The sequence below is a fragment of the Caretta caretta genome, chromosome 6 (assembly GCF_965140235.1).
Source record: "Caretta caretta isolate rCarCar2 chromosome 6, rCarCar1.hap1, whole genome shotgun sequence".
NCBI classification, from domain to species: Eukaryota; Metazoa; Chordata; order Testudines; family Cheloniidae; genus Caretta; species Caretta caretta.
This window is the reverse complement of record NC_134211.1, coordinates 123,963,552-123,978,556: the sequence shown is the minus strand read 5'-3', so window position 1 is coordinate 123,978,556 and position 15,005 is coordinate 123,963,552. Positions and strand designations below refer to the sequence as shown.

Below are 15,005 nucleotides of genomic sequence, written 5' to 3'. Positions count from 1 at the left end.
AGTCCAAATGCCTTGCAAAATATGCTAATAAATAAAATAAAGATTCACAGTGGATAAGTAATAAGGCAGATGGGTAATTCATAATCAAGATTTCCAGATACTTTGTGGCTCTGATCCAGAGTCAAACATGTTTAAGTAAGTGAAAAGACTTCCATCAACTTCAATTGGTTTTGGATCTGGCTCCAAAGCCATCTGCCTGAAAAAAGCCCAATATTGGTTTAACCGATAAGCTAAAACAGACAAGATATGTAAGAATGAACGTACAGTATGTGCACTCAATTCATGTGACCCACAATGGACATACGTTTCTGCGTATCTCTCTGTGTCTCAAGGATATGAAATAATTGCCATTTTCATTTGCCAAAAGGCTCTATCTAAATATTGCGATTGTTAAAACAACAAAACCAAACAAAAGGGCAGCTGGGACCAAATCAGATGGGACAAAATGAAAAGAATACCACAAGGAAGTAAACATGCAAAGTGCACATTTTCTAAGGGACTCTAAATAATGCACTAAGTGAATATTTTGGAGCTTGGTTACATGCAGGTGCTAGGACGCTTTATACTTAGAATGCCTGGAATACTTTCGCTGCTAAGGGAAATTAATAAGTACTAGTTTGCTTAAGCATTTTGTGCCAATACTAACCATTAGCTTTTGGCTCATGGCCACAACTGTCTACTCTGCACTGGATTCTGCCACCAAGGGAAAGGTCATTAAGGCCCATACTTTATTCTTCTTAGTATGTTCCAACATAATTAACAGAAGTTGTTCACCAGCTGGTTTCCTTTCTGTCAGCAAGTACCTACAGTTTAATGGGCTATGCGGGATTCTTTACTTTAAGTGGGTGAGGCTGGAAGGAAAATTAAAATGTATAATCTTTGATCCACCCACTTCTAATTAGTTCTTAGGATTTTACATAATAGAAACTATAAAGGAAGTGGAGAAGGGGGAAATGAAATCATTACAAACCAAGTGATCCCAGGCAGCCAAATTCATTTTTGATTCTGCTTTCAAAAGACAAACTGTGGTTATAAAGACAAAGTTATAACTTGTTGGAGTGGGGATTTTTGCTGAAGATTTACCAGTTGTACATACCTCTGTTGTCTCAAGCTACATAACAATTTGCAGTCGATAAGATCATGCATCTTTGGATATGTCCATGCTACCTGCCGAATCGGCGGGCAGCGATCGATCCAGCAGGGGTCAATTTATCGCGTCTAGTCTAGATGTGATAAATCAACTGGCGGCACCGGCAGAGTCAACGGGGGAGCAGCAGCACTCGACTCACCATAGTGAAGACATCGTGGTGAGTAGATCTAAGTACGTTGACTTCAGCTACGTTATTCATGTAGCTGAAGTTGCATAACTTAGATCGATCCCCCCCAGAGTGTAGACCAGGCCTCAGATTCTTTGGTTGCTTTGTGATGTATCTTTATTCCAGTAATGCCTAGAGGTCCCAGCTAAGATCAGGGCCCCATTGTGCTAGGTGCTGTACAAACACAGAGCATGAAACAGTCCCTGCCCCAAAGAGTTTACAACATGAATAGACCAAGAGTAAGAGAAAGGAAGAATTATTATCTTCATTTTACAGTTGGGGGACTGAGGCACAGAGAGAGTAAAGGGTACCATTTTCTAAAGGACCTAACTCCTATTGAAAGTATGTGGGATTTAAATGCTTTTGGAAATTGTGCCCTAAGTGACTTCTCCAAGGGGGCAGAGGGAGCTTGTGGGAGAGCTGAGAAACGACCCAAGATTAGCAGGGTCCTAGGCCAGTGACTGCATCTCAAGACCTTTCTTCCTCCTCCAGCCAGCATTCTTCTTCTTCTAAGTCAAGGGTGAATGCTGGCCCAGAAAAGAGCAAGGTGAAATTCTATTTAATGTAGAAATTAGCATGACACGACAGAGTGCTGGGTTAACTTTCAGTGGGATTGAGTGCCTCATTCCCTTAGGCACCTTTGAAAATCCAAGTCCTACACTAAAAAAAATTAAAGCAATTTGTACCGACTTTACTGTACAATTAGAAATGTATTCCCTAGGCCAGTGGTCACCAACCAGGCAATCGTGGAGGATCTCCCAATCGATCGTGATCTCTGGCTGCGCAGTGGGGCTGCTGCTAAAACAGGCTCCCTGCCTGCCCCAGCCCCACACCACTCCCGGAAGTGGCCAGCATGGCCCCGTGGCCCCAGGGGCAGGGGTCTCCCTCCGCACACTGCTTCTGCCTGTAAGCATCACCCCCGCAGCTCCCATTGGCCGGGAATGGGGAGCTGTGACCAATGGGAGCTGCAGGGCGGGGCGGTGCTTGCAGAGAGGGGCAGCGTGCAGAGCCACATGCCGCCCCCCCCCCCCAGGCTGCAGGGGTGCACTGGCCCCTCCCAGGAGCGCCGTGGGGCCGAGGTAGGCAGGGAGCCTGTCTTAGTGGCAGCCATGCTGAGCCGCCAACCGGGAGCTGCTGGAGGTAAATGCTGCCCAGCAGGACGCCGCACCCCAACCCCCAGCCCTGAGCCCCCACCCAGAGCCAGCACCCCAAACCAGCTCTGTGCCCCCTCCTGAAGCCAGTACCCCATACCCCTACTTGCACCCCTTGCCCCAGCCCTGACCCCCCTCCCAGAGTCAGCACCCTGTACCCCCTCTTGCACCCCAACACTCTGCCCCAGCCCGGAGCCCCCTCCTGCACCCAAACTCCCTCCCAGAGCTTGCACCCCTCACCACCTCCTGCACCCCAACCCCTGCCCCACGCTCAGCCCAGAGCCCCCTCCCATACTGTGAACCCCTCGGCCCCAGCCCAGAGCCTGCACCCCCTCCCGAACCCCAACCCCCTACCCCAGCCCGGTGAAAGTGAGAGAGAGTGGGGGGAGTGAGTGACGGGGGGGGGTGGAGTGAGTGGAGCAGGGCTTTGGGGAAGGGGCGGGGCTCCCAGGAAGGGGCAGGGTAGATCCTGGGTTGCCCTTAAATTCAAAAAGTGATCTTGAGCATAAAAAGATTGGAGACCATTTGCCCTAGGCTATTTGGTAGGATGAAGGAATTGATAAACGGGATGCAAAACATTTACCTTGGTTATAAATTAGCCCAGGCTGCTAGTGACCAGGTGGCCTCATGCCACGTGTATTCAATGGTATAGGTGAATTCAGTGGCTTGCGGAACCCTGATTGGACTACATCTTCCCATGATACACCAGTCTTCCCTCTTGGTGAGAAGAGGTGGTACATCCTGGGAATCCCATGGCCATGGTGCATCACGGGAGCTGTAGTAAGGGTGGGGAGCCTGGCCCATGGAGAAGAAGGAGGCTATAAAGACATTAGAGAATGAACAGAACCGGTCAATTATTGAGTGATCCGTCCCCTGGTGTCCAGTCCCAGCTTCTAGCAGACAAAGGTTTAAGGACACCCAGAGCATGGGCTTGTGTCCCTGACTGTCTTGGCTAATAACCACTGATGGATCTATCCTCCATGAACTTATCTACTCCTTTTTTTAACCCAGTTATACTTTTGGCCTTCACAAGAGCCCCTGGCAATGAGGTCATGAGGCAACTAAACTTCAGCTCCCGAGAGGCACTGCAGTGGTCTTTCCGCAATGAAATATTTTGGGGTTGCTCCAAAGTGGTTAGGTTTTCAGCCAACAAAACTAAAAAATGTTAGGTGGGGTTGTTTTTGTTTTGTTTTCAGAGGTTTTTTGTTTGTTTGTTTTGTTTGGGGGGGAATCTAAATTTTCTGTGGCAAGCAAACACTTTTGATGAAAAAATTCATTGAGTCACAGAGCCAAGTTTCCATCAAAAAACAGAATTTTGGACTGGCCCTAGTTCTAAAGTTGAATGGGCACCGAACTACCTTCATTCTTAATTCTACAGCTGCCCACACCAGGCCAGAGCCCATACACTGGTGTGGTATTATACCACTTCTCTCCTGGTATTTGACTGGCTCAGTGGCCAAATCCAGGATTTTGATTTCCAGTAAAGCCCAACTAATATGCCTTTCATGGGCACTAAGTAATGAATTTAAAATGCTTATTTAAAAGAAAACGACAGCAGAAATCAGGATGATTTTGGTATGCATTTGTAGAAACTTGTCCCCTTCCTAGACACAGATCCTACTAAGGGTCCTGCATGGGTAGCTCCTTATGTTTGTGCAGAATCACGTTGAATGCAATGGGTCTCTATATGGCCATAAGGACTTACAAGCTTCATTTATCCAAGAGCATAGCCTAATGAGCTAATATGTGCTTTGTTTTCATGATCCTTTATAGATACAAATCTCTTCTTTCCTTCACAGAGGAAAACTTTCCTTAAGGAGTTGTGGGACTGGCAAAAACATTTTATTTGGCAATTCAAGACTCTAGTTAATTCTCCGATTAATATATCTAGAAGAGGGGATAATGAGAAGACAAATATTATGTTGGGGGTTAGGTAAAACCGCATGAAAGCTGGTAGGTGTCATACCCCTCCTCCCGACCCTTCATTCAGGATAAATGACAAAAACAAGCAAGCTCCTTTATGGAACCAAATAGGATCACCCACCCAAAACACAGGCACACGGCAAGACTTGAGTAGAAGCTGTGGCTCAGGGGTTCCCTTGGAGACTGACATAGCAACCACAGGGGCTGGGGCATTGTTCGGCAGAGTTGTATGTGTGGGAGAGAAGCAACCGAAAGAGACAGAAGGAGACAGAGAAGGAGCACAGAAGCCCCAGACACAGCTACCCTGGTAGCACGGCCCTGCGAAAAAGTCTAGAGACAGCTGCTTGGTTAAAGTGCTGGCTGAAAGAGACTTGGAATCGTGAGCAAAGAACCCATCTCCTATTGGATTGCTACTGTGTTCAGGGAAGCAGGACTTTGTACATTCTTTGTAAATACTCAGTATTGCATCAAAGAAATATCTGACTCCATCATTGGTTTCTCCACCTAACCGACCCAACCAGCAATGCCACTCAAATTAGCTAACCGCTCAGGTCAAAAAGGGTAACAACCCCACAGACTGTTGTGATGATGTCCCTGGATGGACTATCCATGGCGACTGGACCCAGAATATCCGGATCTAAAAGCATAAGCCTCTGTTCCTTGCAGTAAAGGACTGGGCCCATTAGCAGACTCATAAATCTCTTTATGTGGTCAAGCCACTAGAAGGAGACAACGTGTTTATATTGTTTACATATACACATTTATATTCATCTTTTGAGTGTCCCCATTTGGGGATATAAAATGCAAGCGACTGGAAGAAGTACAGAGAGGGAAAAAAATGGAGGGGGGGAGGGGGGAAGATATTTAATGGATTGGCCCAGATCAGATGCCTGCCTCCCACTGAAATCCAATTGCGTGAAATTCCATAGCGGCAGCAAATCCCCTGACCTCCATATTTCAAGTCAGTGCAATGGCTCCTGATCTGGGGCTACTCGAGGCAGAGAGGATCGACATACGTCTTGAAGCCCCCACTGAGAATGAAGGGAAAAATGCAAGTCCAAACGGACCCTGAAGGTTAGAGTATTGAGGGTCTGTGTGGAGAAGGCATGTCTGGAGTGACACAAACCACAGGCAGTTTGAAACTGGGAGGAGGTGCATGCTGAGTTATTGAAAGGAGGGAGCGGAGGATATTAAGTTACCCTTGATTCCAACTGCAATGTCCTCTCTTCAGTGTCCTCTCTTCAGTGTTTGCCTCCTTTGGGATCATAGATGAACACTGGGATTTTCAAAGAAACCTAAGGGTCTTAGCCACCTCAATCCCACTGAAGCCAACTGGAGTTGGCCACTCCACTCCTTCGGGCGCCCACCCTGCAGTCCTGTAGCTATCTATAAGAGAAGCACAGCCTGGACAATGGCAGTGCGGGTTGGCCTTCCAGGGTGCCTCAGCCCTTCTCTGGAGAGACCACACTTCCATGGGTGAGGAGGAAGCTCAGTCCCTATACCTGTTCCGTCAGCAGCCCCTTTGCTGAGGCAGCCAACCAAGTGCCAACTGTGCCTTCCTGGCTGGGAGGGGAATTTTCCTGTGTGTCTGTGTGATTGCTGCCATCTTAGCCAACACAGTAGGGGCTAACCCAGGCACCTCCAGCACTGAACCATGGGCTGCTACAGCTTGTAGCAGACTCAGACCAGATCGGGCACAGAGAGAAACCTGTAACTCACACACTCATCCGTGGGTTACATTGGTCTAGGACCAGCACAATGGAGTCCTGATCCCTGACTGGAGCCTTTGGGCAATACCTCAATGCCAATAGGAAGTGATAAGATGATCTGTAATAATCCTTTCCACTGGACTGTGTTTACCATTAAGAGCCATCAGATGGTGGTAAATTTCGGTTCTTACTCAACAGAGCTGGATTTGAACCAAGGGCCTGGCCATAGAGACGTCACATACCAAGTGGGGAACTATATTTTTAGGGGGTCGACAATAGAATTCTGAGCTCTCCAGGGTTAGGTGACAAGTGCGGGCCTGCTCATAAGTCACTGAACATTGATACCGTCTGATTCCGTATTCAGCAGATACTCTGCTGGAATTGCGAATGGCAGTCGGTGTCAGGAACCAGGGCCTGCAGCAGAGCTAGTCTCCAGGCAGCCTCACGGCTGGCCTGCAGCAGCTGCCTGATTAGCCACACAACTTGATTGGCTGCCAAAGCCAACAGACTGGCTCTGAGGCCAGGAACAGCAGCAGCTCACTGGCTTCTCAACGCTCAGGCCCACCGCTGTGCCTGCTCCTGTCTTAGCTTGTTCCTGCTGCTCCTGCCTTGCACCGAGTCTCGCCTCGCTCCCATCACTGCCTTGAATCCTTCTTTGCCTAATACCCTGCTTGCTCCATTTCCTGTCCTCTGGTTCTGACCCCTGGCTCTGGTTCCTGATTACGGACTCTGGCTTGACTCCCCTGGCTCTGGTACCCAGTTCCTGACCTCCATTTCTGACCCCTGGCTCTGGTGACTGACACTGGCCACTAGGCATGCTGCCTGCTCCAGCCACCAGGCCTCCTGCCTGGTCCTGCCACTAGGCTAGACCGCCCTCATCCCGGCTGGCTGACAGTCGGTCCCCTTGTCTGTAACGCTACAGGCTCATACGGAGAAGACAGGAGAATCAGCCCCCAGAAATTAGCCTCTTTTGTAATGAATAATTTTTGTATTATCCTTTCAGCAGGTGTCAACATACCCCTATGCAGCAGTGGCCAGATTCTATAATGTGTTAAGCTCCTCTTGCCCATTGACTTCATTTCACCCTCCCATGGCAGGAGATGCTTAGCAGCTGGCAAAAACTTCAGTACCAGGCAAATTGGTTGAAACTAGACTAAAAAACAGAATTATCAGACACATAGATGAACACGATATGTTGGGGAAGAGGCAACATGACTTTTGTAAAGGGAAATCCATGCCTCGCCAATCTGTTAGAATTCTTTGAGGGGATTGACAAGCATGTGGATAAAGGTGATCCAATTGATAAAGTGTATTTGGACTTTCAAAAGCCTTTGACAAGCCTTCAAAACCGAAGGCACTTAAGCAAAGTAAGCAGTCTTGGAATAAGGGGGAAGGTCTTCTCATGGATCAGAAAACAGTTAAAAGATAGGAAACAAAGGGTAGGAATACATGGTCAGGGTCACAACCCCTTGCTCTGACTGCCAAAGACAGATACTGGACAGCAGGGGATGGATCACTTGATAAATTGCCCTGTTCTATTCATTCCGCCTGAAGCATCTGATACTGGCCACTGCCGGAAGACAGGATGCTGGGCAAGATGGACCATTTGTCTGACCCAATATGGCCATTGTTATTATTATTATTATTCTAAAATCAGGCCTAAATTCCCCTGGAAGCCTAGAGAATGCAACATAAGCTGTTTTAGAAAGATGCAAAGGCCCCCAAAACACCACCATCACCTCCCCTGTGACCCAGGGATTGCTTGGTGCCATCTGGCAGAGAACAGAGGGGATGCACAGGATTTTACAGGGATCGTCTGTGTCCGATATATGCATAATTGACTAAAGGATGGTATGTAAGGTCTCTACTGAGAGCCAGTAGCCCACAGGTTGTCATAATCATTGCAAACATTTGTGTATGGATGACATGTAAGGAGTTGTGTCGGTACTGAAAACATGTTCTTAAGGCAGGTCCCCAGGAAGTGACATGTCTTGGAGAGGTTCCTTTCAGGCAGTAGGTAACAGAGGCTTATCTCCCTGTCTGGTCATTGTGTGTTGTGTGCCTCACAATGGAGGCCTATTTTCATACTGAGCCAGACGCTGATTAAGAGATTGTGAAATATACAAGAAAGAAATATTCAGGAAAAAACAACCAGTGGGGGAGACAGCCTGCTTATAAATAAGGACAATGGATTGTTCTGATTTATCTGGGGGTGCAAACAGATACCCTGTATCTTTCACCCAGGAGGCATGCTGACAGCACGACATGTCTCGTGATCAGAAGATCACGCCAAGCCTGGCTGTGAGTTACTGGGAAGATGTCGGATGAGCATTGCTCCATAAGACAGGAAAGTATCTAGTTAAGTTAGACTTGGCTATAGAAGGCGTGTTATGATTTTATTTTACATGTACGCATTTAGTTCCAATACTTCTACTTGCTATCACATGAATCTCAACACTTCATTAAATAACCTTTATTTGATTTCAGCATAAATTATGCTATGAGTCTGTCACAGAAATCACAGATCCCGTGACTTTCTGGGACCTCTGAGACTTCTGCAGCTGCAGCGGCCTGTGCAGCTGACCTCAGGGCTGCCCGAGCAGCCGGCCCCAGAGCCAACTGAGCAGTGGCCAGTGTGGCTGGCCCTGGGGGCCACCGGAGCAGCAGCGGTTTTGGGGGCCGCCCTGGAGAAGCAGTCTTGGGGGTGGCCCCAGGGGCCTTGGAGCAGCAGGTGGCCAGGGTCAGTCAATCCCCACTGCTGGAGCAGGGGCCAGCCATCAGCCCCCAGAGCCCTCCAGAGAAGCAGCACCCTAGGGCCCCAGGAACAGTTAAGATTTAGTCAGGGATATTTATAGTAAAAGTCATGGACAGGTCACTGGCTGTGAATTTTTGCTTTTTTGCCTGTGACCTGGCCATGACTTTTACTAAAAATACCCATGACTAAATCTTAGCCTTAATCATAAACATATCTAAGTGCTGTGTGTTAAGTGGAACGGTGATGTGAGCTGTACTGCTTGTTTGAAAGCAGCGAATCTGTGAGTGACCAGTGGATCAGGGACTGGACACTTCAGGCAGATGCTCGGAGGTCTCCGGGGTTGGAGAGTGCCTGTTACTAACTTGTATGAATGAGGGGGGATTTGATAGCTGCTTTCAACTACCTGAAAGGGGGTTCCAAAGAGGATGGCTCTAGACTGTTCTCAATGGTAGCAGATGACAGAACGAGGAGTAATGGTCTCAAGCTGCAGTGGGGGAGGTTTAGATTGGATATTAGGAAAAACTTTTTCACTAAGAGGGTGGTGAAACATTGGAATGCGTTACCTAGGGAGGTGGTAGAATCTCCTTCCTTAGAGCTTTTTAAAGTCAGGCTTGACAAAGCCCTGGCTGGGATGATTTAGTTGGGGATTGGTCCTGCTTTGAGCAGGGGGTTGGACTAGATGACCTTCTGGGGTCCCTTCCAACCCTTATATTCTATGATTCTATGATTCTATGTAAAGAGACAGCAGGGCCTGCGTAGGCCTAGAAGAGTGCATGTGTTGACTTTGGCCAATGGAGTCAGGGAACTGACTCATGGCAAGCACAGACAAGGTTTCTTCAGCCGAAGGGCAGGTGGTAGCGAGGTGCCTCACAACCTGGGTACTGCAGGAAGTGTCACACCCCCTGAGCCGTCCCTTGGGTATGGCGAATCAGGGCGATTGCCCTGGGCACCACACTTTGGGGGTCCCCATGCTCCGGAACTGGAGCATCCACCAGCAGCTACTGGCAGCCCCCCTACCAGAACCTCCCCCTCCGCACAGCACCTCCTGCCCACCAGCAGGCCCCACTGATCCATACCTCTGCCTCCCTCTCAGTGCCTACCACCTGCCGTGGATCAGATGTTTCGCAGCACCAGGAGGCGCTGGGGGGAGGGGAGAGGAGCGAGGGTGCAGCGCACTCGTGAAGAGGGTGGAACTGGGTGGGGAAGAGGCGGGGGTGAGGTGGGAATCAGGGAGGGGGTGGGGCCTTGGGGGAAGGGGTGGAGTGGGGGTGGGGTGTAGGTGGAGCCAGGGGGAACACCCCACAGTAGATTAGAAGCTCAGTGTCTATGTCCTGGGCCCCACACCTCCCTAGGGATGGCCCTGCACATCCCCTCCCTGAAAACCAAAAACCAAAATCTTAGAAGCTGAGGTGGTCCAAAAGCCAAGGAAGAAATTGCCATTTAAAAAAAAAACTAATAAATGTGTTAGTCTCTAAGGTGCCGCAAGTACTCCTGTTCTTTTTGCGGATACAGACTAACACGGCTGCTACTCTGAAACCTGTTTTTTCATTGAAATGATCAAAATGTCTGAATTTGGCTATTTCAAGCATCTCTACAATTGCATAAAAAAGAAGGGGACATTTTGTCCAAAATGTTCCTTTCATTTTTTTTTTCTTCATAAAAATTCAACCAAATTTCTCATTACTCCTCAAAACATTTCCGCCAGCTGCACTCCCACGACATTTCAGAAAGTGAAATCCCCGCAGCTGTGAGAAGTCACATAGCTCAGAAATGGCTCAGCCTCACTTCCAGTTTTGCCAAAAGAATGATCCTGTATCAGGCGACCAGCTCTCTCTGGAACATCGCTGGTGACATGACCTTTCCTTGTCAGTGAGCAGCTGGATTCGGGGGTGATTGTTCTCCCATTTTAACTATGGAATCAGCGCTGTAGTTCCATGATCTATAGATGTTTTTGCATTGATAAGTGTTGATGGTTGGGCTTAGATAATGAACTGGATTCATGTCTGAAAGCTGGTTAGTCTGGTTATGAACGCAACGGTTGGGCAACTGGTACACTGAGATCCCTGGCTATCATGCTGGCTAATACCTTGTTTCCTGGGACTCCCTTGTCTGTCTGTATGACCTTGTTGTCTTGTACTTGGCCTGTAAGTTCTTTGGGGCAGGGACTGCCTTTTTGTTGTGTGGTTGTACAGTGCCTAACACAACAGGGTCCTGGGTCCATGATTAGGGCCTGTTGTGATCTGAATAAATAATAAAAGTAAGCTAACTCATCTTCCTAACTCAGCCCCAGTTCCCTTTGTTTTCCATTCATGCAGTGAGGTTTCTTTTAGGAAGTCCCTCTAGCACTCCTTCCGCCCCCCCCAAAAGCTTTATTTGGCCTGGACACTGCGTTTGGCCTGGACACTGCGATATAGCAACTTGATATGAGTTACCCATCTAAGTACTGACAAGTTTACAGTCTGCAATAATATTTTCCTACCTGTGTGAGACGTATTGGTTCAATTCTTCTGTACCCAAGGCCCTTTCCCATTGATAAAAACAACAGTTCTGGTGATAATTTATGTTTTGGTCAAGGCTTACATGACTAATTGGGACGTAGCAACCTGACGTGTGGTCGCCAAGTTTTGCTGGTCTACTGCTGTACACTGACTATATCTAAGAACTGATTTTCAAATAGTGGGGAAAGTGTTTTGTTACCATACAAATTTTGCTGTTCCTTAATAGGATCTTCCACTGTTTCTGGGATTCCTTAATCATTTCCTTACCAACCATGCATGACAAACCTGACCTGCTAATGAAAAATGATGCTAGATATATAAACATGTTATTAAGAATAAATGAAGCTTTTAGTGGACGAGGTTAGTTGGCGGCCTTCTGCTGGGCAATTAGCCCCTGGAAGCTTGAATATAAATAGAAAATAATTAAAAATGGAGCCCAAAGTATGCTGTGCTGAGTTAGGGAGTCTATAATTAGGGTTCCTTTGCCATTAACCTCTTCCCCAAGTGAATGATCATAAATTACAAAATGTGTTCAGAATCTTCCCAGAGCCCAAACTACAAAGTCCTGTCCTTTGAATTGCTTTTAGAAAGCTTGTTTAAACAACAAGAAAAGTCATAGATATGTTCTCCTTCCCTCCCAGCTTTTTAAAATTTATTAACAAGGCTTCTAAATTAATGGGGGAAGCAGTGAAAATAAACTAAACTCTGCTGTTACTCTTATCTCCGTCTTTTTTTTTTTTTTTGATTGGACGGAGAAAATTGTATCCCCAAACAGCAGATTAATTTCATTAGCTACTGGTGCTTTTTTGGAATCCATTTATAGCACATGAAGATAAACAGTCTCTGAGTGATAAGGTTGTGTTTATAAACCTGTGTTTGGGACGAAAGAAAGCCAGAGCTGGTGTGTTTTTACAGGAGGGTTAATGGTGCTTTACTAATCCCTAGCCGGTGACCAAGAAACACAGACATTTTGATTTGACTGTGAGACTCTCATACATTTACATTCTTTTGTTGGTTCATACACAGGAGTACAATGCTACACTCCCCCTAGAAATGACCTGCATAGCAAAAGCATCACATTCCAGTTACTTTACCAATAGACTCTCAATGTCCCCTGCCAGCAAAGTTAATTCAACACATTGTTGGTTTATTTGATTTTTATGAGTACCGCAGAAAACATCTTGACTGTGGCCAGCTTGTTCCAGTACCATTACAAATGCCACAACACTCAACATGTCTTTTTGGTGCCCCACTGGAGCAGAGGACTAGTCCGTAGGGGAGGTCAGGCAAAAGTCCCATTCTGTGCAGTCGTTAGTTAATCTTATATAGCACGTTGTGATCCTTGCACAAAAGACGCTATGGTGAAATCCTGGCCCTGTTGAAGACAATGGCAAAATTCCCACTGATGTCAATGGAAACAGGATTTCACCCTTTGTGTAAGTCCAAGTCCTCAGCAAAATGTCATTGGCAAAAATACCTGTTATATCACCACGGTGCTGTGCCAGAAATGTAAAAGGGAACTGGAATGTAACAGGACAGCAGTGTATGAGGACCTTGTTAGCTGGGGCCTCACCCTGCTGGGAGAGGAGAAAGTGAGTTCTGCTGTCTCACTAAATCAGGTGACTTGTTTCCCTGCCTAGGTATGAGAGCGGAGGAAGTGTTGCTTTCAGGAAAGAAGATCTAGTATGTGAGCAGAGCGGCCTACAAGGAGGAACCCTTGGAGCACCCCAGGTCAGGGAGAAGATTGGAGCTGCTGTATGGGCTATCTTCATGTTGTGCAGGGGTGTCTGGATTTTAAATAGGGCATGCCTAGACAAGGATAGTAGGTTGTTTTAAACCATATTAGCTAATGCATGTTAATTAACATGGTTTTAAACATCATTTAGCAGCTAATAGCGGCAGGGTTTAGCATCTTTAACACACGTTAACTGGTCATGCACCTGCACTTCCCACCCATGTGGTACCCAGCCCTCAAGCAGGTGTAAGGAGAGAGCTTCTTGTCAGGGGTGAATTAAAGTAGGATCCATGGCTGGGCTACGTGAGGTCCCATGGATGTGCACAACATCCGTGCAGTGGGGATCTTCTGCCAAAGTGTCTTGGGAGCAGCAAGTAGCATAGAAGGCCAAGGTACCAGGAGTGCCAGGGACCCCGGTACATGCAGTGTGAAGCCTTATGGTTCAACTGGACTCAGGCTCGACTGAGTGTTAATCCATCACTGCACCTAGGTCCCTCTCCTACTATTCGTCTCCTTGTGTTGCACACAAGTGATTGCATGAGACATCTCTGGTGGAGCAGGGAATTGAACCTGGAACTCACCACTCACAGCTGTCTGCTTTCACTACAGCATCAGCCTTTCAGCAAATCCGCTTTGCAAAGTCACTGAATTTAAGGCTTTTCCCTCTAGATCATGTAAAATATTTTACTCAGTCCTTCTGAAGGTCAGGGCTTATTGTCTATCCAACCTTCTGGTTTAAATTTAAAAACAATAGCTCATGGTTATCTGAGTGGGGTAATACACTGACATGCTGACTCATGGAAGACAAGGCTGAGTTTCCGATTAACACTGGAACACAGTCCAAATTACGATATTGTACAAAATGACTGTCTGGCCAAAGAACACTACAGCACTGAGACAAGTGTGGTGCACTTCTATCCACCTTCCCTGAGCATGCAGAAACAAGGGGACACGCCAGGAAATGAACACAGAGAAAACACAATACTGCTTCATACAAAGCACCATTGGCCAGTGGAACTCATTGCCACAGAGTTACACTAGGAAGGATTAAAACAAAATCTAACATTTTGGAAGGGATATAAACTCTCAAACTTCAGGGCACTAAGCCAACCTAACGGCGATTAGGAAGATACTTTCTCTGGGGGCTGGTTATTTCATACTTGCCTAATGCGGGATTTCCTGCACCTCCTTCAGAAACCTCTAATTCTAACCATTGGCAGAGCTAGAGTTTACATGGCCCGTTGGACTGATCCTCGATTCCTGTGTGTCACGGTTATTAAAGATGGCTAGAAGTAAAGATGGGGGAAACGGTCTGGAAAGTATAAAGAGCCTTACTCCAAATTGCAAACAAACCCCAAGTCTGTTTTCTGATTCAGATAATATTGTTACCTTCTTATCTCTTTTAGGAGTTATGTATCAGTGCACAGGCAGGCCTGCTGCAGCACACAAAGCCCCTGGCAGGCCTATACCAATCAGGGCTGTGCATCTGCATCAGGGGATCTGTGAGCTTCAATCAGGAGCATGGCGAAGGCTCTCCCTGGAGATGACCAGGCCCAGCTCAGGGCTAATGCAGCTGGTGAATGAAATTGAGTGAGAAACAAAACCTTGGGAAGGGGCGGGGGAAGCAATAAAACAAAGTATTCTCCGTTCTCCTGCTAACCTAGAAAAGTGCCCACGCCTCAGAATCAGGCCAGGAGCTGTATCTGGATTGTGACAACACGCTCTCTAGGTACGGATGTGGCGGGACTTTTCCGCCCAGTGAAGTGGTTGGCTGAGCCAGCCTCCGCTGATGATGCTTCTGTGTTTGCCTGCGGCATGTTCATTTGCTGTCGTTTATCTTCCAAAAGTCACTTTATCCCTTATGCTAGACTCCCTAGGACCCGTCAGTGGCAAGGGGAAACCATATTTCTAGTGAGGT

At 47.2% G+C, this 15,005-nt stretch overlaps 1 long non-coding RNA gene across 1 annotated transcript; it reads left to right on the top strand.

Moving 5' to 3' along the window:
• Window positions 1-807: 807 nt before the first annotated feature.
• Window positions 808-14,702, top strand: LOC125638327 (uncharacterized). Its single transcript, XR_007357201.2, has 3 exons — window positions 808-1,307; window positions 12,993-13,083; window positions 14,494-14,702. It is a non-coding gene; the product is annotated as an uncharacterized LOC125638327 (long non-coding RNA).
• Window positions 14,703-15,005: the final 303 nt, after the last annotated feature.